The 27,955-nt window shown below is 42.0% G+C and overlaps 1 pseudogene; it reads right to left on the bottom strand.

Annotated features, from left to right (window-relative positions):
* Positions 1-15,187: 15,187 nt before the first annotated feature.
* LOC120947108 lies at positions 15,188-25,696 on the bottom strand (annotated as a pseudogene).
* Positions 25,697-27,955: the final 2,259 nt, after the last annotated feature.

Raw genomic sequence — 27,955 nt, 5'->3', positions numbered from 1 at the left:
TATTTTAATGCTTTAATGTTAGACTGGAAAGGGAAAAGTAAAACCAAAAGGAAACCAAATGGGTTAATGAAAAACTCCCTAGGCAGTAGGTAAACATGTGTTGAAATCGAAAATACGCTATCTGATTCTCTGTCTTGACACATCCAATTACAGAAAAAGCCACATTTGAGGCCACCACATCTCGCCGACAACAAAGACATCGCCATACATGTCGCGATGACTGTGCGATCTACATGAATTAAATACTTAAATGTGTATTTACAAGGAACAAATAAAATTCTATAAAACGGAGAAGCCGAACATTGCTGTTGACAGCTGTATATACAAAAAAACGTTAATACAGTAATAAGAACAAAAAACACACAATATGCATATGAAATGTCCCGATAAACATGTTAAGATAACGAGCAATATTGTATGAATGGCTGGGAAGCCAGCAGAACTGTAATCGTGGGACATATCTTACAATGTATGTTGGTTGGTTCTCTAATGAAACCCAAAAAGAAAGAAAGAAGAGAGTATAGGATACTGAGATCTTGTTGAAAAGGGTGCCAAGAGCCTAGGTGTTTTGTAATCCTCTTACAAAGAAGGAGATACTGTATTTATGGATCGTGTAAAAATCGGGGAAAAAACATCCAGGGTGCTTGTAAGAAAATAAAGTTAGGAAAAAAGGCAAGATGAAAAGAGAGGGGGGGAGGGGGGAGGGGGAAGGGAATGAGGAGAAAAATGGGAAAATGTGCGCAAGGAAGAGCGAGGAAAAAAAATAAAAATAAAAAAAAGGTGGGAGTGGAAGTGGAGAAAAAAAAAAAAAAGGTGGAAGTGGAAGTGGAGAAAAAAAAAAAAAAGTGGAAGTGGAAGTGGAGAAAAAAAAATAAATAAAAAAAAGGTGGAAGTGGAAAAAAAAAAAAAAAAAGAAAAGGTGGAAGTGAAAAAAAAAAAAAAAAAAAAAAAGGTGGAAGTGGAGAAAAAAAAAAAAGGGTGGAAGTGGAAGTGGAGAAAACAAAAAAAAAGGGTGGAAGTGGAAGTGGAGAAAAAAAAATAAAGGGTGGAAGTGGAAGTGGAGAAAAAAAAAAAAAAAAAAATAGGTGGAAGTAAAAAAAAAAAAAAAAAAAAAAAAAAAAGGTGGAAGTGGAAGTGGAGAAAAAATAAATAAATTATTATTTTGGAAATGAAAATGAGAAAAGATAAAAGTAAATGTAAAAATAAACATAGGGCAGGGACAACCGGCAGATCGAGGGAGCTTAATGTATGTTTAGGACCGGGCTCATATAGAATGAAGTATGATAAGCCTCTTAAATACCTAGAGTGAGATATACAGTGAGATTGGATACATGGGAATCGCATGCATACATAAGATATACATATACATAATCTGAATGTGTAATTAGAACGCTTCAAAAACCAAAAAGCTACCACATGTGTTGTGAAGACATGTATGGGAGAGCGTGAAGATGGTATAATGTAAAATCCATGTTGGAGAAATATCAGTTATCAGCGAAATAGTTCTGTATGTATATATATAGTGCACTCAAGAACCGGATACGTCTAGAGTAAAAAAAAAAAAAAAAAAAGGGGGGGGGGGAAATTAGGAGACACAAAATCAGAGAAAAATCTCCAAGGAGATGTGATGAGCTGTGTAATATGTAAGTGTGGCAGTAATGGACAATGGTGCAAACGTGAAACTGGATACTGATACTGATCAGTCATAAAAATGGGACACATCCCACTCAAAATTCATTCCAGACGGAATTCTGGTTTGGAGTGAAAAGATCCAGAACACTTCACGTTTGCACAATGACCGGAACTTGTCGCCTCCCCTGATGGGGGTTTTGACCTGTTCTACACCCTGTATAACAAGACTGGTGATGTCCTTAAAGTGTATGTTGTTCCAATGTCGTGCCACATTGGTGTTTTTATTGGTGGAGATATCATAAAGATGGTCCCTGAGGCGATCTCTAAGCCTACGAATTGTACGTCCCACATACTGTATATTACACAGTGTGCAAGAAATGACATACACAATGTGTTTGTGTGTTTGGTGTTGCAATTCATGAAACTCTTAATCTCAAATTCTCTATGATTGCTACATGAAATTACGTGTTGGCCTGTTTTGATGAAGCCGCAATAGATGCAGCTTTTAATACCACACTTGAAGGTGCCCTTAAAGCTCAGCCAGCCATGATGGGTGATTTTGCTATTAAATAGGCTGGGTGAAAGGGAGCTTCCAAGCGTGGGTGCCCTTCGAGACACTGTTTTAATGCCCTTGAGTAGTATGGCACTATAGGCTGGGTCACTATACAGTATGGGCAGATACTTCATCACTGTGTTTTTAATTTTCTGAAACTCTAGACTGAATGGAGTAGAGAAAACTGGAGTATTATTGGAGAATTTGGAAGCTGTTCTCTTGGAACTTTGTAGCAAATTATCTCTGGGAACAGAGCTGGCAGCCAGCAGGGCTTTAGTAATGATGTGTTCAGGGTACCCTCTATCTTTAAACCTGCTTGCCATATTATGGGCCTCCTCGTTAAAGGTTTCAGGTGCACTGCAAAGTCTCCTGAGTCTGAGGAACTGGCCATACGGGACCCCCCTGATGGTGTGTCTCGGATGGGCAGAATCTGCTCTTAGAATGGCATTGCCCGCTGTTGGTTTTCTGTAGAGGCTAGTAACTACTGTATTGCCCGCACCTGTCAACTTAACATCCAGAAAGTTTATGGATTTGGAATTTAATTCACCGGTAAACTTTAAATTCAGAGAGTTATTGTTGAAATAATCAAGCCAAAGTGTGAGATCTGCCTCGCTGTCTGAAGTGATAAACAGGAGGTCATCAATATAGCGACCATAGAACACCGTATCAGTCCTGCGGGGGCTATCATGTCCAAAGATGCGGGACCTCTCCCACCAGCCCATGAATAGGTTGGCGAGCGAGGGAGAAAACTTGGCTCCCATGGAGGCCCCGCATCTTTGGAGATAATAGCCCCCGTCAAACATGAAAAAATTGTGGGTAAGTAAATATTCCAAAACAAGTAAAATGAAATCTTGAAGTACCAGGGACATTTTACCCGATTCCCTCAGGAAAGTAGCCACAGCTCTGATACCAAGATGATGGGGAATGCTGGAGTATAAACTTGTCACATCACAGCTGACCCAACGATAGCTGTCATGCCATTGAAATTGGTTGAGTTTGGTCAGAAGCTGTGTTGTGTCCTTGAGGTAACCGGGTAAATCCACCACTAATGGTTGTAGTTGCCCATCAAGCCATTCCCCAAGACGCTCGTTAAGAGAGCCTATACCAGCCACAATGGGTCTCCCCAAAAGGGGATCTAGCCCCTTGTGGATCTTGGGTAGGTGATGGAATACCGGCATGATGGGACAATCTGGAATAAAAATATCTCTCTCATGAACAGAAAAGATCCCAACTGATGTGCCTCTATCCAAAAGGCATGTAAGGGCCTTGGTGAAAGCTGCAGTGGGGTCTGATTTGAGTACTTTTTATTGGTTCAATTTGATCACATTGATCGGGGTCTCCACCCCAGGTGAACCACCACAGAGGTAACACTACAGTATCCCGATCGTCTGGGTTTATGTTACATGTTTGTCAGTTGTCTTTATGTTCGTTAGTCCATTTTTAGCTACACCGCTAACGCGGAAGCATACCATTCCCTACATTTGCTCTGCCACGTTGCCTAATAAATATAGCAGACTAATTTTTATCGATATTTTGTAGTAATTTAATAAATCATTTGTATTTTTGCACTAACTGAGTATAGCCCATTATTTGCCGGTAGTAACCTCTTTCCTGGGGTTAGCCTTTTTCTTCAGGCTCTCACCCAGGTTCATTTTGTATTTGCATTCATTTTTTGGACCTGAATATTTATAGGAATGGTGACAGATTAGGGACTAAGGTGTATTTTAAACCTACTGATTCAAACAGTTATCTACCAACACACAGTGGACACCATCCCATGTGGCTTAGGAATATACCTAAGGGCCAGTTTATGAGGGTCAAACGCAATTGCACTGAAGATACTGACTTCATTTCACAGGCCCTTGTTCTCCAAGATAAATTCGTTGAAAAGGGATATAAGGATTCACATCTGGAAAAAATTATTAAAGATCTCTCTCTGATACCAAGAGCAAACTGCCTTCTGACAACCAGGTCCATGCCACCAAAAACCAAAAACACACAAGAGTGGAGTTTTATTTCTGGATACCATAGCCAGTACAGGGAAGTAGAGAGAATCTTTAAAACTCATTGGCATATCCTGTTTTTAGATAAAATTTTAAGTACAGTCCTGCCGACCAATCCTGGTTTTATATATAGAAAGGCTGTGAGCATTGGTGATAAGATCGTGAAAAAAGTGCTGGATGTCCCAAAGAAACCACCTTCCTTCTGGGATAAGGACTCCTTTTTTCCATGCAGAAAATGTCTTCCCTGCAGAGAAGCCGACAGGTCTAGAGGCCCCGTGGAAACCTTTACTTCTACATCGAATGGAATCGTATTTACTGTAAAAGACTTTATTACTTGTAATACCACTCACGTGGTCTACGTGTTGGAGTACCCATGTAAGTTATTATATATAGGGAGAACTAAACGTGCCCTGAAGGTCAGAATTGCTGAACACGTGGCGAATATTAAGTTGGGTTACAAGGACCACAGTGTATCACTTCACTTTAAACAGCATCACAACCAGGACCCAGCTGGTCTTAAATTTTGGGGTGTCGACCACATCAAAGCATCATGGAGAGGTTCTAATATAGTTAGAGAACTCTCAAAACGTGAAACTGAGTGGATTTATACCGTTGATACTTTGTTGCCAAAAGGCCTCAACGTTGAACTAGATATAAATTGCTTTATCAGTGACTCTTAAAATACCTATTAGGTAGTCCACAACAATACATCTCTCAATGATCCTTACTTCTACTCTTACCTGAAGGGGGCACATATATACACATATATGTCTGTGGCTTATTTCTCCCCTTTTTAGAAGTTTTTATGGGCCCCATTTGATTGATTGATTTTTTACTGATGTTCTACTGATTTTTACCTACCTATTTTTATACCTATTTTTATATATATTTTTTAACACATTTTACTGTGTTTTATATTTATATATATATATATATATATATATGTTTATACATATATATGTGTCTGTCTGCTACCAATCCCCTCTTCCTTCACAACGTGAATTGGTCCTCCTTTTGTTTGATATCATCATTTATTTGACCATCCTTTTCATATATATATATATATCAATTTTTTTAAATAATTTTTATATATAGTATCTTCTATAGTATTATTTTTAGAATATTACATTTATTTGCTGCAGCATGTATCTACTGCTGCACCTACTCATTTGTGCTACTGGTGTCTCTAATGAGAAATATCTAATGAGTGTACTCTTTAGCTCATATATTTCTGTGATCACCATAGCTCAATCTGTCATAACCAGTAGTAGCGCTACATATTACCCTAGTAGTAGGATTTAATCGTGTGACAAACTCCACAGATGACACTTTTAATATGTAGGTCCTAAATGTTTTTTGTTTCAATAATAGACTACGTACGCTGTTATTTTTGACACACAGCTACTGCCTTTGTGCCATCTTTTATCTATTTTTGTTCAGTCCCCCATAAAGTAATACAGACACCAATAGCACTTCCCTACATCTTTGATGCGTTGTCAGGGATGACTGAACCATTACAATACATGTTACTGAACCTGGTTTGTGGAAACAACCTTCCTTATCCCTTGATGATTGGCTGTGGAAGGCACGGCTTCCAGATATCTGTTACATGTCCCACTTGCTAATTTGCATAACTCCCGCCCAGGCCTTCTTGGATTGGCTGAGCGGACTCTCCCTAGTTTTGTTATTTGCTTCTGATTCATACGTTTTTATAACCAATGCTGGATTGCTGAAATTATTTACAAATAATTTCCCCCGTGATTTTAGTTGTTATATGCATCCAGTCTGCGGACAGATTTGAGAGACATAGTTCTCGATTAAAAGTGCAGCCGTTTACTAGTCCATAATCCCCTACTCTTTCCCTAATCGGTATAGCTGATGTCTGTCCCTCCTCCTGGTCCGGCGTGCACCTATCGTGTCCGGGGGGCGGATCATGCGCATCCAATAGCTGTCTCCGACGGGTTACAAAGGGATAGTGACAGCGCTGTGTAGCCACGCCCTCTGTTGAAGTCGGAAGTGACGAAACGCGTCAGGGCGTGGCTACAACAGCGCAACACGGAAGCCTCCCTGCAGTCTACAACCATCCACCTGTTTACCAGCGTCAGAAGCACTCGTGCGGCCCCTGGTGTCCATAGGACGGTGACTACAGCAGACTACAGCAGAGAACACAGGCCTGCTTTTTGTTCATTCTTGTTTATTTTCCTGTACGGGCATTTTACATAGGGGAACACATTTCCTTAAGAGTGTATGGTTTAATGTTAGCAATACTTCACTATCCTAGTGTTCTTATTGTTTACATGTAACATCACCAAGCTTGACCGTCACAGAGAATTTTGAAGATCATTTGAAGGAGTGCTTGTGAGTTTAAAACGTCCCCTTTACAGGCTGCGTTAAGCCTACAGTGTTTAATCATAGCTGAGCAATCAGCAGGTCCGGCAGACTCGATGTCCGCTGGTACCCGATGATCGATCTAAAGAGAAGCAGAATGCCGATCTGCCTATATAAACAAGGCAGATTGCTGTTCTTTCCTTCGTAAAGGTAGTGATCTTGTGTCTTTGCTATGCAGGAACACGGATCTCTACCTTCCCATAGTAAGCCCCCCCCCCCCCCCGGCACAGTTAGTTAATACTCCCTAGGCATACATTTAACCCTTTGATCACCCCTAATATTAACCCTTCCCTGCCAGTGTCATTAGTACAGTGACAGTAAAGTGCAACTGAGATAGCGAATACAACAATCCCAGTGAAGAGATAAATTCCTGTGTAAATAACGTGTAAATAAATAAATAACAAAAAATAATAAAATTAATAATAAAAATATAAAATCCGTGAAGCAAATAAATAGGTCAGTGCAATAAAGTGCAGTGCAAATCTTAAGTGCAAAATCCAAAAACACACATGTGAAGATGCAGTGCCTTGTGCTGGAAAGTTTCTACCAGTGATCCACAACAATGTGCCCAAAAAAGTCCACAAAAGTGCAATTTCACAAAATTCGGTTGCAGTGATGATCAAAGAGTGCAAGTGCAAATCTTCCAGTGCTCTCCAGTTCCCCCAGCCTCTCACCTTAAAGCGGAGCTCCACCCTAAAATGGAACTTCCGCTCATCGGAACCCTCCCCCCCTCCGGTGTCACATTTGACACCTTTCAGGGGGGTGCAGATACCTGTCAAAGACAAGTATTTGCACCCACTTCCGGAAGTCCTCACTGCAGGGATTCTGCGGGTAGTGCGTCACTTCCCGCCCCCGCCCGTTGTGTTCTGGGAAACACTCGGCTCCCAGAACACAGTGGGAACCAGTGAGGACGGCGCTGCGCGACTAGCGCATGCGCAGTAGGGAACCGGGCAGTGAAGCCGGAGTCATTGATGTCTAAACCGCTGACAACAAAAGTGAGTACACCCCTAAGCGAAAATGTTCAAATTGGGCCCAAAGTGTCAATATTTTGTGTGGCCACCATTATTTTCCAGCACTGCATTAACCCTCTTAGGCATGGAGTTCAACAGAGCTTTACAGCTTGCGACGTGAGTCCTCTTCCATTCCTCCATGATGACATCACTGAGCTGGTGGATGTTGGAGACCTTGTACTCCTCCACCTATCTTTTAAGGGATGCCCCACAGATGCGCAATAGGGTTTAGGTCTGGAGACATGCTTGGCCAGTCCATCACCTTTACCCTCAGCTTCTTTAGCAAGGCAGTGGTACTTTTGGAGGTGTGTTTGGGGTCATTATCATGTTGGAATACTGCCCTGCGGCCCAGTCTCCGAAGGGAGGGGATCATGCTCTGCTTTCATTATGTCATCACAGTACATGTTGTCATTTATGGTTCCCTCAATGAACTGTAGCTCCCCAGTGCTGGCAGCACTCATGTAGCCCCAGACCATGACACTCCCACCACCATGCTTGACTGTAGGCAAAACACACTTGTGTCTTTGTACTCCTCACCTAGTTGCCGGGACACCCACGCTTGACACCATCTGAACCAAATACGTTTATCTTGGTCTCATCAGACCATTACTGGTTCCAGTAATCCATGTCCTTAGTCTGCTTGTCTTCAGTAAACTGTTTGCAGCTTTTTTGTGCATCATCTTTAGAACAGGCTTTGTTCTGGGATGACAGCCATGCAGACCAATTTGATGCAGTGTGCGGCATATGGTCTGGGCACTGAACGGCTGACCCCCCCCCCCACCCCTTCAACCTCTGCAGCAATGCTGGCAGCACTTATATGTCTATTTCCCAAAGACAACCTCTGGATTTGACGCTGAGCATGTGCACTCAACTTCTTTGGCCGACCATGGCGAGGCCTGTTGTGAGTGGAACCTGTCCTGTTAAACCGCTGTATGGTTTTGGCCCCCATGCTGCAGCTCAATTTCAGGGTCTTGTCAATCTTCTTTTACCCTAGGCCAGTGATGGTGAACCTTGGCAACCCAGATGTTTTAGAACTATATTTCCCATGATGCTAAACTACACTGCAGAGTGCATGAGCATCATGGCAAATGTAGTTCCAAAACATCTGGGGTGCCAAGGTTCGCCATCACTGGCCTAGGCCATCTTTATGTAGAGCAACAATTTTTTTTTCAGATTCTCAGAGAGTTCTTTACCATGAGGTGCCATATTGAACTTCCAGTGACCAGTATGAGAGAGTGAGAGCGATAAAACCAAATTGAATATGCCTGGTCCACATTCACACCTGAGACCTTGTAACACTAATGAGTCACATGACATTGGGGAGGGAAAATGGCTAATTGGGCCCAATTTGGACATTTTCACTTAGGGGTGTACTCACTTTTGTTGCCAGCGGTTTAGATATTAATGGCTGTGTGTTGAGTTATTTTGAGGGGACAGCAATTTGACACTGTTATACAAGCTGTACACTCACTACTTTACATTGTAGCAAAGTGTAATTTCTTCAGTGTTGTCACATGAAAAGATATAATAAAATATTTACAAAAATGTGAGGGGTGTACTCACTTTTGTGAGATGCCGTATCTACATGCCACAGATCCATTTGTTACTTTTTGTTAATTAAATTTCTATTTCAGTAAGGCACATATTAATAGTGACCCACTGTTTATTTATTGTCCCGCTCAGGCTCGATCACTATGGTGGGTAATGTGGGTGATACTGCAACCACTGTAGGAGTGCCAGCAAGAGATGGAGCTCATCCCACCTCCTGTAGTCACTAGAAGAAAAAGAGGAAAGATCCCTGGTGCAGCACATCCAAGGAGTCTTATGATGGTATGAGAGAGACAACTTCAGCCTGGGCTCCCACCAGGCCATGCCTCCAATGCATTTTACTTTGTCCCCCGAAGCTTACTCATGGGGATGGGGGCAGAGACCCCCGTGCCCCAAAGCACCTTTCCATGTTGAGGGCCTGTTGCCTGATATGGTTTGGGGGGAGGGGGGAGCGCTTGCTCACTTCCTGTTTTGGCTATGGGAGAGAAAGTAAAGGGAAATCTCCCCAATGGGACATACAAGACAGAAAAAAAAAAACGTTCAGGAATTATAACCCTCCTTTACTCTATCCAAAAAATAAAAATAAAAAATTGCCTTTACCTCTACTTTAAGGAATGGTCACTCTCATCACTGGGTCACAAGGTGGGTAGAACTTTCTGCTCTTAGGATGAACTAAATAGTTGGTTTCCGTGAACAAGATGGTGTGCAAATAAACCACTTATTTAAGAAATGTACCAATTTTTGAGTTTGATGACCTTCATTAGAGTAGAACTATAGGCAAAACTTTTTTTTTTCATTTTGGATAAACAAGGGAGGGTTATAACCCCTGTCAGTGTCCCATTGGGGAGATTTTTCTTCACTTCCTGTCCCATAGCCAAACAGGAAGTGAGAGGAAATCCCTGCAAATTAAGGAATTCCTTGGGGTATGGTATGAATTCTTATACATTCTACATATTTTTGTTAAAAAAAATAGCAATAAGCGTATATTGATCGGTTTGCGCAAAAGTTATAGCGTGTAAAAAATAGGGGATAGATTTATGACATTTTTATTATTATTGATTTTTTTACCAATAATCGCAGTGATCTGCAATTTTTATCAGGACTGCAACATTGCGACGGACACATCAGACATTTTTGGGACCAATGACATTTATACAGCAATCAGAGCTAAAAAATATCCACTGATTACTGTATAAATGACAGTGGTAGGGAAGGGGTTACCACGAGGGGCGATCAAGGAGTTAACTGTGTTCCATATGTGTGTTTATAACTTAGTAGGAACACATAATCTGTCTCCTCTCCCCTGAGAGAACCGGGATTTGTGTGTTTACACACACAGATCCCGGTTTTCGCTCAGTCATGAGCGATAGCGGGAGCCCGGCAGACATTGTGCGCACTGGGCACACGCGGGCGTGTTCCTCCAGGGTGGCTAACACGCACCTGCTACAGTGTCTTAAAGAGCCGGTGTACAGCTACGACGTCTTGCTCAGCTGTGCCAACCTGCTGCAGTATAACTGCGGCGGCTGGCCGGGAAGTGGTTAAAGAGACTCTAATCAGCTTCCAGGGTTTATTGCCAAAGCTCAATTAACCACTTAAGGACCGAGCCTCATTCTGGGATTTGGTGTTTACAAGTTAAAAACAATTCTTTTGCTAGAAAATTACTTAGAACCCCCAAACATTATATATATTTTTTTCTAACACCCTAGAGAATAAAATGGCGGTCGTTGCAATACTTTTTGTCACACCGTATTTGCGCAGCGGTCTTACAAAAAAACGTTTTGAGGAAAAAAATAAGACAACAGTAAATTTAGCCCAATTGTTTTTATATTGTGAAAGATAATGTTATGCTGAGTAAATTGATACCCAACATGTCACGCTTCAAAGTTGCGCCCGCTCGTGAAATGGTGACAAACTTTTACCCCTAAAAATCTCAAAAGGCGACGTTTAAAAAATTCTACAGGTTAAAAGATTTGAGTTAAGATGAGGTCTAGGGCTAGAATTATTGCTCTCGCTCTACCAGTCGCGGCAATACCTCATATGTGTTGTTTGAACACCGTTTTCATATGCTGTAGCTGCTTATGTATGCGTTAGCTTCTGCACACGAGTGCGGTGGGACGGGGAGCATTTAAAAAAAAAAATCTTATTTATTTTACCTTTTCTTATGACACTGTTCTTTAAAAAATAAATTGGATCACTTTTATTCCTATTACAAGGAATGTAAACATCCCTTGTAATATATAAAAAAAGCATGACAGGACCTCTTAAATATGAGATCTGGTGTCAAAAAGACTTCAGATCTCATATTTACACTAAAATGCAATAAAAAATAAAAACAAAATTTAATGTAATTTAGAAAAAAGAAATGTACCTTTAGGAGCATTGGGCGGAAGTGACGTTTTGACGTTGATTCCGCCCTGCAAAGATATGGAGACGGGTGGGGGCCACCTTCCCCTCACTCATCTCCATGTTAAGCTAGGGAGAGGATCCGATCGCCTCCGCCGCTACCTACGGCTCCGGTAAGCAGCAGAGGGCACCAGAGAGCGACGGGAAGTGAGGGGCCCTCTCCTGCTGCCGATAAAAGTGATCTTGCTGCGAATCCGCCGCAGAGACCACTTTTATCTTGAAGCTGACCGCCCGCTCTTGAAGTGGATACAGGGGTTATGGTAGCTATCTGCTACCATAACAACGTTATTCCTCTTCAAATTGGTGATGTACAACGACATTGGGCGGTCCAGAAGTTAGAAGCTGATTGGCTACCACACAGCTGCACCAGATCCTGAGCTTACACTCAGGCCTCAGTCACACGGCCGAGTTTCTCGGCAAAAACCAGCAAGAAGCTTGCTGTTTTTTTTTTTGCCGAGGAAACCGGTCGTGTGTACACTTTTCAACGAGGAAACCGCCGAGGATCTCGTCGGGCCAAAAAGAAAGCATGTCTTCTTTTTCCCCGACGGGAATGGGAAAATTTGGCTCACCGAGATCCTCGGCGGCTTCACAAGGAACACGACGAGCAAAACGATGTGTTTTGCCCGACGAGTTTCTCGGCCGTGTGTACGAGGCTTCAGCTGTCTTTCCTCACTCCCAGTAGCTGAATGTAGGGTAAGGGGAGCAAAGGAAAAGTAATTATGTGCTGCTGGGGGGAGAGACAATAAAATGAACCTGTTGTTTTGCCTTTCTTGTACAAAGCACAGGTTCATTTTAGATATTTTACAAGCCAATGTGCTGCTATTTATGTCAGATTAGCTACAGAAAATAATAATAACGGAATGCATAATTGGTTGTTGGCAGTAAAGTGCAAAATATCATCCTATAGTAGGAAATCCATCAGTTTGGAATATGTAGAACAACTGAGAAAATGTTTAAGATATCATTGTAATGCCATTACAGTAGTTTATATTGTTTATATTATTAAGACAGAAAAATTCTGAGGAATATTTATTTGTTTATTGCAATTTTATGTTACAACACAATGAAAACCAGAACAAAACAAGACAGTCAAAAGTTAACAACGTGCACTAAATCATTAAAGGCAAGTTGAATATTATTGCTCTAATGAGATTTTGGTCGCATGATGATTATTAGTATGTTGCAATTGGGGGATATTTACTAAAACTAGTGCATACAATAATGTGGTGCAACTCTGCATAGAAATCAATCAGCTTCCATTTTTTTATTTTTTTTTGTCAAAGCTTAATTGAACAAGCTGAAGTTAGAAGCTGATTGGCTACCATGCACAGCTGCACCAGATTTTGCACTCTCCAGTTTTAGTAAATCAACCCCGGTGTCTCTTTAACCACTTGCCGACCAGCTCACATACATATACGTCGGCAAAGTGGCTCGTTCCTTCGAATCGCCGTACCTGTATGTCGACTCCTTTAAGAGGCATAGCAAGCGCGCGTGCGCTGCACGGCGGGGGGACCCGATGCGCGTGACTGGTGGGCGTGATGACCACTGGCCACGAGAGCCAGAACGGGGATTTGTGTGTGTGAAACACACAAATCCTCGTTCTGACAGGAGAGGAGAGACAGATTTGCTGTTCGTAGTAATTGCGAACAGCTAAATGTCTCCTCCTCCAGTCACTCCCCCCCCCCAGTTAGAAACACACATGAGGGAACACATTTAACCCCTTAATCGCCCCCCCCAATGTTAATCCCTTCCCTACCAGTGACCTTTACACGGTAAACAGTGCATTTTTATAGCACTGATCGCTGTATAAATGTCAATGGTCCCAAAAAAGTGTCAAAAGTGTCCGATCTGTTTACCGCAATGTCGTAATACTGCTAAAAATCGCAGATCACCACCATTTCTAGTAGAAAATAAATAAATAATAAAATGCCAGAAATCTATCCCCTATTTTGTAGATGCTAAAACTTTTGCGCAAATCAATTAATTTACGCTTATTGTTTTTTTTTTTTTACCAAAAATTTGTAGAAGAATACATATTGGCCTAAACAGACGAAGAAATTTGTTTGTTTTTTTAAATGTGGGGATATTCATTATAGCAAAAAACTTTTTTCGTTTATAGCGCAAAAAATAATAACCGCAGAGGTGATCAATTACCACCAAAAGAAAGCTCCATTTGTGGGGGAAAAAAGGCGCCAATTTTGTTTGGTTACAACATTGCACGACCACGCAATTGTCAGTTAAAATGACGCAGTGCCGTATCACAAAAAATGGCCTGGTCATTAAGGGGGAAAATCTTCCGGGGCTGAAGTGGTTTTAAACTACTTATTAACTGTCCCGGCTCAGTAATCCAGCATTCATACCTCTAGTACAGTTTTAAAAATGGGAAATAGGATCTGATTGTCTGAGGGGATTAGAGAGAACTTTTTCCTTTCACTGATTCATAAAATGTACTTAAAATACATTTCTTACATATTTTATCTAATTTACAGAAAGATTAAATCAGCATAACTTTAAGGCTCCATGCACACTGGAATAAAAAAACGTTGCTTCTACAGGAGTTTTGTGTTCTGCCTGTAGAAGCAACTCAATGTTATCCTATGTGTCCATACACATTAGGACAATTACAGGCATATTTTTGAGAACAACGTTTAGAGGCAGGAAAAAAAACCCTTCTCATTCTCGTTTCTGATTGGAGCTCACTGGCAGAAAAAACGTAAAACTCTCCAAAACTCACCTAAACTTTGTACAAAAAATGCTCTATATGTATGTTTTTTTACTCCAAAAAGAACAGACTTTTTTTAAGCCCAGTGTGCATGGAGCCTAAAAGAGTAAGATTAATATAAGTGCCTTTTATAGTAACTGATTTCTAGTTAATATCACCAGATTTAAGCAATAGGGCCTTGCCAAAATCAAAACAAAGTGTAGTAACCATAGCCAGATTTACATTTACAATATTTACAGCAGTTGAAGTTGAATTCCAGGCTATTGCCTAACTAAACTTAAACCTGCTCCCACCCCCTTCTAAAACCTATTGTAACTACCCTGTGAAGGAAAGATACTTATACTTACCTATTCTCTGGGTGCTCCGTCATGGGATTGGCTCCCAGTGGGAGCTTTGGGGAGAGGAGAGACAGCTGACAAAGTATGCCCCATAGCAAGCCTATGGGTGATGTCACCTCCCAGGCATTTCATTTGTTGTCTCCGATCTCCCCTTTCCCCTGAAGCTACCTTCTAGGGCAGTGGTTCTCAACCTGGGGTCGGGACCCCCTCGGGGGTCAAATGATGATTTGCTAGGGGTCACCAAATCCTGGGCTGTTCCTGAAGCCCGCACTGTTCTCCTAGGAAGGAAGATAATAAGAGGGGGAGGAACAAAGAAAAACGGAGAGAAAGGAAAAAACGAGAGTGCAAAAAAAAAAAAAAGTTAGAGGGAGGGATGGGGAAAAAAACAAGGAATTAGGATAGAGAGAGATGAAAGGGAAAGAAAGGAGAGCAAAGAGAAAGAGTGGTACATCCTAAAATGTACTATAAGGGGTTTTATTACTGTACGAGTGGAAGGCAATCAGGGAGCGCTAAATGTCCGCGGGTTAGGGGCGCAAATTACTTGTCTTGCCTTGGGTGCTTTCAACCCACGCTATGAAAATTAATTTTACTGTTAGGGGTCCCCACAACTTTGGAAATTTTATCAAGGGGTCATGCCACTAGAAGGTTGAGAACCACTGTTCTAGGGAGATCATGTGACTGGCATGGAGTGCCCTCAGAATAGGAAAGTATAAGCATCTGCCTTTCACAGTGTAATTATAATAGTGTTTAGAAGGGGCTGGAGCAGATTTACGCATTGATAGACAATAGCCTGAAATTCCACTTTAAGATCAGATCCAATAATGACCAATAATATAGCTTAATGCAGTTAGTACATTCTCATTCTCATCTTCTTATTTTGTAGAATATTATATCATGATATCGTGGTCTGCAAAGCAGAACAAACTTCTAAGTACTCATGGTTGTCTGGCTCCAATAGAAGAGCTTTATTGTAGTACTTCAGTGCTGTGATATCCTGTCCTCTTTGCTGGTGGATGTACCCAAGCAAAGCATGTCCAGTGGCATCCATTGAATTTTGAACAATCATGGTTTCTGCAAGGCTTTCCAGTTTTTTTATGGTGTTTTTTCCAAACTTTGTTTGACTTTGTATCTTTATCACTTCCTTAAAATGGCTTATTGCTTCAGACTCAGGTCTTCTAGAATTCAATAAATAATGTGCCCATTTGTGATGGACCTCTTGTTTCTCTTCACACTTGATATTCTTTATGGCCAGAGTTTTGCCAACTACTTCTTTTGCCCTTTGGTAGTTATTAACTTTCATGTATACATTAGTCAATAAAATGTGAGCCGGCACAGATGACCTATTTAGCTCAACAGCCTTTTCTGAGTAAAATATTGCATTTGCAATTGCTTCAGAATTTTGCTGCAAAATATCATGGGTAGACTGACCCTCTAATACTTTGGGCATTTTTATAAATCTATTGTAACAAATGCCAAGTTGATAATGAGCAGCACAGGATGTAGGAGTTAAACTGAGAACTTTCTTAAACATTGCAATAGCTTTTTTCATCTGTCCTTTTCTTTTGTAAAATGTTGCCACATATCGAAGAACATAAGGAGATTCTGGTTGTTCTTGTAGAGCTTGTTCAATTAACATAGCTCCTTGATCATACTTCTTCATATCTAGACATTTCAAAGCAAGGAGTGCCTTCAGCACTGTATCTGTGGGATTTAATTTAACAGCTCGTTCCAAGAGTGGAAACGATTTGTTCGTTTTTTTTGCTGTGGAACCTGAAACCTTCCATTCTATACACAGCCATTGCATGGCCTGAATTCAATTCTGGATCTTCTGGGTCAAGTTCTAGAGCTTTTTCAAAACACTCCGCAGCCCATTGATAGTATTCTCCTGTAAATGATAAGTAAGTCCAGCCTTGTTCACCATATATATCTAACAGAAGAGTGTTTTTCTTTGAAGGAGACTCATATTGCTTTAAAATGGTGTCCACCTTTTTAGCATAGGTGAAACTCTTGATAAACTGGTTCTGGTGGTAGAAAACCCAAGCAAAGTTAGCATACATGACAGTTGTCCTAACATCTGAATCTTCTGATATGCTGGACTCTTGTATATGTGCCTCAGCTTTTTGGAGCTGGATCATGGCTTCCTCATGGTCTCCTTTGAGATGCTTTAGGTAAGCCAGGAGGTTATACATCCTGTGTTTGAGTGCATCTGGCAAAAACACAACCTGATCATTTAGCCTTTCTTCCACATTATCAATGTGTACATCTTCTCCAAGCAGGTTCCAAGTAAAATGGCATTGGAATTTCAGTAGACGATCCATCAAGGAATTCTTTAAGATGTCACTGAAAAGTTAGAAATAAAAAAATGCATTAAAAATAGCAATGTGTCTTTGATTGAAGACATGATCCAGGATGATAAAGGAGGGGCACTTGACTGTCTAACATACCATAATATCAAATTGGCACTATATATCATTCAATCCAATAACATGTCATCATTGGGGTGACAGGGCAATATAAACTAACACGCATTTCAGAAAGGGAGTAAAAAATTGCAGAACACTTAGGCCTCGTACACACGACCGGTTTCCTCAACAGAATCCATCAAGAAACTTGGTGGGAGAGCTTTTTTGCCGAGGAAACCGGTCGTGTGTACGTTTTTCATCGAGGAAACTGTAGAGGAACTCGACGAGCAAAAAAGAGAGCAAGTTCTCTTTTTCCTCGACGGGAGTTTGAATTTGCTCGTCGTGTTCCTCGTCGGCTGGTTTTCGTCGAGAAACTCGAGCGTGTGTATGCTAAGAAACCCGCGCTTGCTCAGAATAAAGTATGAGACGGGAGTAAAAGTAGCATTTGTAATGGATATAACACATTTTTCAAGCTGTAACAGACTGAAAAGTGCAAATCGTCTCTTAACAAACTTTTACTTAACCCGCAAACACATGAGATTAGCAAAAGCAGCCCCAAGAGTTGTGCCAGTGGAATGGAACTTCCCCTGCCATTGTATGTGTTGTACGTCACCGCGTTTGAGAACGAGGAGATTTTGTCTTGACAGTGTGTACGCAAAGCAAGCTTGTCGAGTTCCTCGACAAGCCTAACAAGGAACTCGTCGAGGAAAACGATGTGTCTCGCCCAACGAGTTACTCGGTCGTGTGCACGAGGCCTTAGGCCTCTTTCACACTGGGCGGATCAGTAATGATCCGCCCCGTGCACCTCCGCTTGCTCAGCGGGGATCGCTCTGTTGATCCCCGCTGAGCCGGCGGATGACAGGGCGGTCGCCGCACACTGTGCAGGGACCACCCTGTCTTTTCTCCGCTCCCCCCTATGGGGGGATCGGATGAACACGGACCGTATGTCCGTGTTCACCCGATCCGATCCGCCAGACGGAAGGAAAAGTAGGTTTTTCCTCCGTCACACTTTGGCGGATCGGAGCGGGTCGGATGTCAGCGGGCATGTCAACGCTGACATCCGCGGCTCCATAGAGGAGCACGGAGCGCCCGTACAGGTCCGCAAAAAAAACTGACAGACAGACCTGTACGGGAGCTCAGTGTGAAAGAGCCTTTACTCTCCAGCCTACCAATCTCTTGTGTGTCTTTTCTTAATGAGGGATTTGTGTTTTTAAATTTGCTAGGGGTCAAGCAATGAACAATTTCTATCTCTCAGTAATCACTGCCATCAATGATCTTTATAGCTGTCTGTGAATAAGGTAGTCTTCCTACTGATCAACAATGTAATCTACAGACTGCTAAGTAAGGGGGCATTCCTCCACTGAATCCCAAAGTTAGGGGACACTATCATTTCCACTGTTTATTTTCTCGCCGTTTGTAATAATCATTTCATTTCGTGATCACTGCTGAAAATAGTTTTGTTTTATAGAGCTGGGAGTTAACAAAATTCATATTTTCTGGATGTCAAATACTGAAGGTATGCTACATTCATTATTCCTTTGTTTATTATTATATGTACAACTTACTGATCACACTAATTTATGATGACTAGGAATGAGCTTAAGATTCTGTCTAAACACAAGTTCAAACCAATCCTTGCCTGTTAACATTAACCCATTTAGCAGGAGCTGGAAGTCATATATAATAGTGGAATTGCTGCCCTAATTACACATGACAGTTGTCAATTGTTGTTAATGATGATGGCAGGTACCCAAGGAACCCCAGGCCATGTAAGCAAAGGGGTGAATATAATTTTAAATAACGCCTGTTATGGATATTAAGGGGGCTCAATGCAAAAAACAAATATAAAAAAAAAATAGTTTCTGGTATGGATTTTAAGGGGGAGGCCCAGGCAAAAAAAAAACACAGCGAGATTCCCTTAAAATTCCATACCAGACCTTTATCTGAGCATTCAACCTGACAGGCCAGGAAATGAAGGAAAAGTGCACTGCCCCACCCAAACCATATAAGGCTACTTGTTCTTATCTTTGGGGGGCACCTTGCAAGAGAAGGCTTTGACAAAGCATCTTGCCTTCATGTTAATAAGGCCCTAGTGATTGTGGGAGTCCACCAGTGGGGAGTTTATTGGAATCGCTAAGCCTCCTTTAGCATTAAGGGGGCACCCAGATACCGTGTGAACAAATTAGGAGTGTATATTTCTAAAAATTCTGCTTCCAGAACTAAAATAATTTTTTTTTTGCATTGGTACATATTACCCAGTGCACACTCCTCAGTTTCCCCTGGTGCCATTTGTTTGACAATGCCTAGCATTTTAGCCTAGCCAATGGTCATTATTATTTTTTTAACATTCAGCTCCCATTGACTTCCATGGGGTTTGGGTCTGACACCTGAACTATAGTCATGTTTGCCAAAACACTCGGAGAGAACCGAGCTTGGCACTCGGGCACTGAATCGAGCGGAAGAGGAGACACAGCGGTGAGACATCGCAGAATCCAGGGGACAAGGTAAGTAACCTGTATGTGGATCCTGCAATGCGATCCTGTGGCTCGGGGTTACTGCTTTTGGTAGTGAAAATTCACCCCGAGCCAGACTTGGGATTACCGCTAAGGAGGTTAATTGTACCCTGACTATGACTGCTAATTGCCACAGGACTTGTATTTCTACTTCTTTGCGGGTTCCCAAGTCTTTCAAATTCCGAGTCACGCTAACATTTTGTCATGCTGTTTGGACTTTTTACTTGTAAAGCAGGTTACTTGTTATAGGTGTTGTTAAACTTGTTAAACTTATATTAACTTCTCTTTTCAAAAGCAAATATGTTATACTTACCTGCTCTGTGTAATGGTTTTGCAGAACAGCCCAGATCCCCCTTTTCTGGGGTCCCCTGCCATTGCTCCTGGCTCAACATGCCTTTCTGTACCCCCTAGCAAATGGTTTGCTAGGGTGTACGCAAAGGCAGGTTGAGCTAGGAGTACTAATACAGTCTTGCTCTCTATTGTGTCTATTGACACTTACAGTGTGGCTCAACCCTGCCCACTGTTTCCTTGTCACTGGATTTGGTAGGCCTGTACAGAACCCCATTATTTCTAATGGTGGCCCTGCTAGTAGTACTAAAGCAGGGGATGATTTGGGTGCTCTACTGCAACCTTTTTTTACATTATACCGATTGTCACAAAGATCAAGACATCGACAGGCTCCTGAGTCATTACTGAAAGCGCGAGCTGGGGAGCGAGAGCTGCTGAGAGTCCAAAATCTGGCCATGGTTCACTTTAAGTTTAGAGATTCACGTTATGACAAAGATGCTGACTGGTTCTTTTTGAGAATAGGCTGGAGTTTCACTGAGGGCTCAGGCTACAGTTAGGTGGTTGTAGAAGAGGCAAGCAGGGAAGAACTTACTCTAGTAGTATCTATAATATTCCTGCAGAAACATATACAGCATGTTCAAGTTAAAACCACAAAACAAGGAAAGCAATGCAAATATTTACCACCCTTTTTTACAAGACAGCTTTCTATGACTGCACGTTTTCTTTGGGTTTCCAACATAGCACGGAAGAAAAGGAAATTTTGGTGGTTGCAGAGCATGCCCGAGGTAGGGACGCAGCAGAGGGTAATGATGGTGGGGTGAAGCTGGCCAGACAACTGCAGAGCGTACATGGTGGCCCAAAAGTGGTCAAGGCACAGGGACACGTTTTTAAGACATGGAGGCACACAAAGGTGCTCCTGGAGACATGGGGGCACACAGATGTGCATGTGGAGGCAGAGTGGTATACATGGGGTGCACTTGGAAACATAAGAGCCCACAGGGTACACTTGGAATACATGGGGTGCAGAAGACACAAAGGGGGTGGATTTACTATAACTGGAGAGTGCAAGATCTGGTGCAGCTCTGCATAGAAACCAATCAGCTTCCAGGTTTTATTGTCGAAGCTTAAATGAACAAGGTGAAGTTAGAATCTGATTGGCTGTGCCAGATTTTGCAATCTCCAGGTTTAGTTAATAAACCCCAAAGACTCTTTGGGATAAGAAAATTGGTGGTCCTTGACAGGAAGGGCACAGGAGGTAGTGGGGCAGGCAGATAATAGAGGCACTTGGGTCTTGGCTTAGGCATAGCGACTCATTGCTTGAATGCCAAGCAACATGCCGCACTAAGACCTCTTTCACACTGAAGCGCTGGTAAAACAGTGCTAAAGCTCAGGTCGTTTTTGTGGTGCTTTAGTGGCATTGTCGCTGCGCTTTTCGGGTGCCAGAGGGGTGTTTTTTTTATTATTAAGCGGCGAAAAATGGGTGTTTTTAAAAAAAAATTAAGGTCACGTTGTTACGTCTTGTTAACATGGCGTGCAGGGGGCACAAAGACTATGAGGCATGAGGCACACACTGGAGGCTTTTAGGGCTGGGCTTAGGTGTATCAATTTGTTTCTCAAATGCAGAGAAATGCATTGACTGGCTCTTGTCCCTGGCTTGATCACAGTTCAGTCCAAGGAGAAAAAAGGAGATGGGCAGGCTGTACAGTGCTGTACAGTGACTGACCACTGTGATAGACAATCAGACATTATCATAGTGATTGAAGTGATCAGGAACCAGGTGGTTAGTATGAGACCTAGGGGTAGATTTACTAAAACTGGTGCACACAGAATCTGGTGCAGCTGTGCATGGTGGCCAATCAGCTTCTATTTCAGTATGTTCAATGAAGCTTTTGCAATATAACCTGGAAGCTGATTGGTTTCTTTGCAGAGTTGCACATGATTTTGCACTTTCCAGTTTTAGTAAATAACCCCCATAGGGCTCTCAATGGGAGCTTGGTCTCTGTGTTGGGAGCGTGCTTTGCAGTTCACTCTCAGCACGAACACAGCAATGCATATAAGTGGCCCCACGGTAGAAGACCTACTTCAAATCTAAATAGCCCAGAACAGTTACATTAGTAAGAGATTTTGATTTATTATTTATTTACTACTTTTTTGATCTCAGCGAAGGATAAACTCATTCCCTGTAAAGGCAAAGTTCACCTTTAGTAACATGTTACATGTTACATCTCTATTTAGGGTGTAATATGTAACATTTTACTGTTCACCTCTCCTTGCACTCCCTGATTCCCTTCCCCCCCGTGACAGCCAGTGGGGGAACCCCTCCCCACACCCACTGTCAAAACTGCTCGGCTGTGCAGGGCTCTGCCCACACAGCTGCATCATTCATTTACATTCATTCATGACATCCTCGGTTTGCAGTGGTTAATCCCGGGATTATGTCTGCAGCTACAGGCATCATCCAAGCATTACAATTTTCAGCCAGCGGTTGGCTTTAAAGTGGATCTCCATCCAAAAGGGGAAGTTTCGCTTTAAGCATTCCTCTATCCCTCCAATGCCATATTTGGCATATCATTTTTTTTTGTTGGAGGGAAGTGGGTTCCTAGTTTTGACAGGTACCCGTTCCCACTATTTCTCTACCCCTCCCTTCCTGCAATTTTCTGGGACATGTCACGTTTTTTTTTTTTTGCTAGAAAATTACTTAGAACCCCCAAAAATTATATATTTTTTCTAACACCCTAGAAAATAAAATGGCGGTCGTTGCAATACTTTCTGTCACACCGTATTTGCGCAGCAGTCTTACCAGGACACTTTTTTGGGAAGAAAATTGATACCCAACATGTCACTCTTCAAAATTGCTCCCGCGTTTACCCTTAAAAATCTCTATATGCGACATTTAAAAAATTCTACAGGTTGCATGTTATGAGTTACAGAGGAGGTCTACGTCTGGAATTATTGCTTTTACAAGGAATGTAAACATCCCTTCTAATAGAAAAAAAGCATGACAGGCCCTCTTAAATATGGGATCTGGGGTCAAAAAGACCTCAGATCTCACATTTACACTAAATTGCAATAAAACAAGAAAATAAAATGTTGTTTGAAAAAAATAAAAATAAAAATTCTCGTTAAGAGCTATCGACGGAAGTGATGTTTTGACGTCGCTTCCGCCCTGCAATCGTATGAAGATGGGTGGGGGCCATCTTCCCCTCACTCATCTCCATACCACACAGGAGACAAGACGCGATCGCCCCTGCTGCTGCCGGTGGCTCCAGTAAGCGGCGGAGGGTACCGGAGCGTGGCGGGGCCTCTCCCTCCTTTTGATAAAAGTGGTTTTGCCTTGAATCCGCCGCAGAGACTACTTTTATCTGAAAGCGGACCGCCCGCTTAAGAAGAGGATGCCGGGGTTATGGTAGCCAGCTGCTGCCATAACGATATCTCTCTTCAAAGTACTGACATATAACGACGGCAGGCAGTCAGTAAGTGGTTAAAGAAAAAAAAAGACTCTCTCGGCTCCTCCCCGCAACAACTCCACACAGATATGCGAGCGAGCTTGCATAGTGTGGAGCTGTTGTGGGCGCACTCCCATGATACAGCGGCGGCTATAGCCGCCACTGTATCACTCGGCCCCGCCCCCCGGCGCGGCGTGCCATTGAATGTAATTGACAGCAGCGCCAGCCAATGGCTGCGCTGCTTTCAATCTATCCACTGCAGCCAATCAACAGCCAGGCTTCGACTCGAGAAGGATGATGTGGGCAAGCGCGGGACTTTCAAAGGGTCAGGTAAGTAAAACGGGGGCTCGGGGGGGGGGGGGGGGTGTTTTCGGCATCATCTGATGTTTTTTCACCAGAATGCATTAAGGTGAAAAAAAAATTACCTTTACAACCCCTTTAATACTACTTTACGCTTTGACAAAAAAACATGGAAGCTGATTGGTTTCTATAAAGAGCTGCACCAGATTTTTAACACTCCAGTTTTAGTAAATCAAGTTTATTTACTAAAGGCAGATCCACTTTGCACTATAAGTGCACTGCAATTTCAACTTGGAAGTGCAGTCGCTGTAGATCTGAGGGGGACATGCAAGGAAAATCAAAAACAGAATTTTTGTTTGTACATGATTGGATAATAAAATCAGCAGAGCTTCCCCTCATTTCAGATCTTGCCCTCAGATCTACAGCGACTGCATTTCCAAGTTCACTTGCAGTGCAAAGTGGATTTACCTTTAAACCCAAATGTATCAGTTGGTTCCTTTAGAATAGATCAAAGGAATGAACTTCCGTCTGTGAATGAGGGCAGTTTAACCACTTAAAGACCAAACCTTTTTCTGACACTTGTTGCTTACAAGGTAAAAATCTGTATTTTTTTGCTAGAAAATTTCTTAGAACCCCCCCACCCCTCCCCCAAACATTAAATATATTTTTTTAGCAGAGACCCTAGAGAATGAAATGGCAGACATTGCAATATTTTATGTCACACTGAATTTGCGCAGGGGTCTTTCAAATGCAATTTTTTGGGGAAAAAATACACTTCAATTAATGAAAAATAAAAATAAACAGTAAAATTAGCCCAATGTTTTTGTATAATGTAAAAGATGATGTTATGCCACGAGAATCGTGATTTTTATTCTAAACAAAAAAATTGTGATTCTCATTAACCCCCTTAGCGGTAAACCCGAGCGTGACTCGGGGTTGGTTTTCAATGTTAGGATCGGTATCCCCGAGTCACGCTCGGGGTGGACGTGCAGAGTGTGCAGCGGCGCGGCTTACCTTCTCGCTGGATCCACAGGCAAGTTACTCACCTTGTCCCTGGATCCAGCGATGCCACCCCGCTGTGTGAGCGAGCGGGTCCTCCTCGCTCGATTCACAGTCTCCCCGTGTGCCGCTGATCTCCGTTCCCTGCGACGTTACGACGCACGGGGGCGGAGAACGGCGCCAAATTCAAAAAAGTTAACAAACACAATACATACAGTATACTGTAATCTTATAGATTACAGTACTGTATGTAAAAAATACACCCCCCCCCCCTTGTCCCTAGTGGTCTGCCCAGTGCCCTACATGTTCTTTTATATAATAAAAACTGTTCTTTCTGCCTGGAAACTGTAGATTGTCCAAAAGTGTCCCTTTATGTCAAAAATGGTTTTAGATCAGCTAGAAAACAGCGATAATAAATTATAATCACTTGCAGAAATGTGCAATAGCGATTTGTGGGGAAATTCGTCATAAAAAAATAAAAGTAATGACAGCGACAATTCTGCAACTGAGCAAATTTCAGTGATTTTGAGTTGATTACATTATTGAATAATTTTTATTATAATTATATTATTATTTGTTATAATTATTTATAATTATTTATTATATTATAATTTATAATTTTGTTTTTTAAAAAAATGTCATACCCGGGATGCCTACAAGATTCTTGTTTGGTCAGATTTAAGTGAGTTATTCCTAAAAATTACAGGCCTACAGTACAAATACCCAAATTTCCTTGCAAAATAATGGTACCGCTTTTGGTACGTAATTCCAGACAGAATCATACCGCCAGGGAGGTTAAATCCAGGATCGTACAGCTCTAAAAAGTAGTGTGCAAGAGTGAAAAAAAAATTGATATATTGTACTTAAAAATTTAAAATCTAATGAAAAAAAATGTCAAGATTACACTGATATATAAAACAGAATCATTCAAAAAATAAAAAATAAATGCATCGCTTAGCAAAGGATGTCAGTAAGTACATAGATATGGCTAGAATATGTAAAGCTGGAGAAAGTCTGCTCACTGCCTACAGTTTGAATGATAATAATTGAATTACCTCATTCTGAATGGCTTATCTTCGGATGTACTGTGCTTGCTGTTGTCTGGAGCTTCTTGCTGTACCTGATGGATGAGAGTCTCTATATATACAGTTAGAATCATGCCATGTGATTGCATTCTATGATAGTGAAATGAAGAAAGGAAAGTGAAACTTGCTGCTTGCAGAGAAAGGGCTCCTATAGCCAGAGCAGCCCATGCAGCTCATATCAAGTTCTGAGTGGACGGGGAATCATTAGAGGGGCTGCTGAGAAAATGGAAACATAGAAAATCTGGGTACATGTGAGAATAACACCCACATATCACTGTATTATTAAAGATTGCATAGGTTATAGTTGACACTGGCTCTGTATGTGACATTCCAATTAAAAAGAGCTGAGGTCAGACGTACCCAAAGAGACTTCAGAACTGTCACTGGTCACAGATTCCCATTGCAGGCTGTTCAGTAAAAAAAGTGTTTAGCTGTTTTAAGCTGGCCAGAGACGGATTGAAATTTGGCAGCAATGAGACAGAAAGTGAGGGTACATTTCTCAAATGGAACCGTGGAAAACAGTTAAACCCAACAGGAGTCCTAATTCTTCACCACTCTATCTAAAAGTAGAAACATGTTTTGGCTTGACCTAGACTTTAACTACTTCAATACCGGGCACTTTCACCCCCTTCCTGCCCAGGCCATTTTTCAGCTTTCAGTGCTGTCGTCCTTTGAATGACAATTGCGCGGCCATGCAACACTGTACCCAAATACATTTTTTTTTTTTAACAGGGAACCCAAATACATTTTTTATTGCACAAATAGAGCTTTATTTTGGTGGTATTTTACCAAAAGAAAAGAAAAAAAAGACCAAAAATTTTAAAACGAAAAAAGTTTTTTTTAGTTTCTGTCAGTAAATTTTGCAAAAAAGTAATTTTTCTCCTTTACTGATGTGCGCTGATGAGGCTGCACTGATAGGCATTGATAGGCTTCACTGATGAGGTGGCACCGATGAGGCAGCACTTATGAGCACTGATTAGGTGGCACTAATATGCTACACTGATGGGCGCTGATAGGTGGCACTGATATGTGGCACTGATGAGCACTGATAGGTGGTACTGATGGGCACTGATAGGTGGCACCGGTGGGCTCTGATAGACGGCACTGGTGGGCACTGACAGGCAGCATGGATAGGCAGCACTGATGGGCACTGATGGGTGGCACTGATGGGCATTGATGGGCAGCACTGATGAATAGGCACTAATGGGCACTGAAAGGCAGCACTGACTGGCATCACTAATGGGCATTGGTTTGTGTCACTGATGGGCACTGATTGGTGGCACTCATGGGAACTGATTGGTGTTACTGATGGTCACTGCTCGGGATTTACTGTAATCAGTGCCCTGATTACCTGCCCTTTTCTCCCCTGCAAGGAGATGACGCTGATCGGCTCTCCTTGCCACACACTCTTTAAGTGTGTGTAGAATTACAGACATCGGGATTGCATCGTGTCCTAGGAACACAGTGTGGCCATGAAAACCACGCTGGGTACCCCTACGGGCACGATAGAGCGTCCGTTCTGGGGCGCAGTCATATGATGTCCTCTCAGAATGAGAGCCGCACCACTCCTCTGTCATTTGACAGTGGGCGAGCGGCAAGTGGTTAATGGGGGATTTGAAAGAAAGTGCAATATATTACCACTATATATATATATATATATATATATATATATATATATATATATATATATATATATATATTGTATTTTTCATAATATATGATTTATACCCCTTTCCTGCCCAGGCGAAATTTCAGCTTTCAGCACTGCGTCGCTTTAAACTAAAATTGCGTGGTCGTGCGACGTGCCTCCCAAACAAAATTGACGTCCTTTTTTCCCCACAAATAGAGCTTTCTTTTAGTGGTATTTGATCACCCCTCGGTTTTTATTTTTTGCGCTATAAATAAAAAAAGAGCGACAATTTTGAAAAAAAATAAAATGGGTCGGATTCAGATAGAATGCTCTATCTTTCTTCCGGTGTAACGTATCTTAGATACGTTACGCCGCTGTAACTTTGGGCGCAAGTTCCGTATTCAGAAAGAACTTGCGCCCTAAGTTATGTGGGCGTAACATATGTGGGCCGGCGTAAGCCCGCCTAATTCAAATGGGTATGTTGTGGGCGTGTTTTATTTAAATTTAACATGATCCAGCGTATTTTACGTTTTTTGTGAAGGGCGCATGCGCCGTTTGTGAAAGAAACCCAGTGCGCATGCTCGAAATTATGCCGCAAAGCCTCATTGGTTTCGACGTGAACGTAACTTACGCAAAGCCCTATTTGCGAACGACTTACGCAAACGACGTAAAAATGTTCAAAATTTGACGCGGGA

Source organism: Rana temporaria, chromosome 8, assembly GCF_905171775.1.
Source record: "Rana temporaria chromosome 8, aRanTem1.1, whole genome shotgun sequence".
In the NCBI taxonomy this organism is placed as follows: Eukaryota; Metazoa; Chordata; class Amphibia; order Anura; family Ranidae; genus Rana; species Rana temporaria.
The sequence above is the reverse complement of the archived record's forward strand: the minus strand, read 5'-3'. Positions and strand labels throughout refer to the sequence as shown.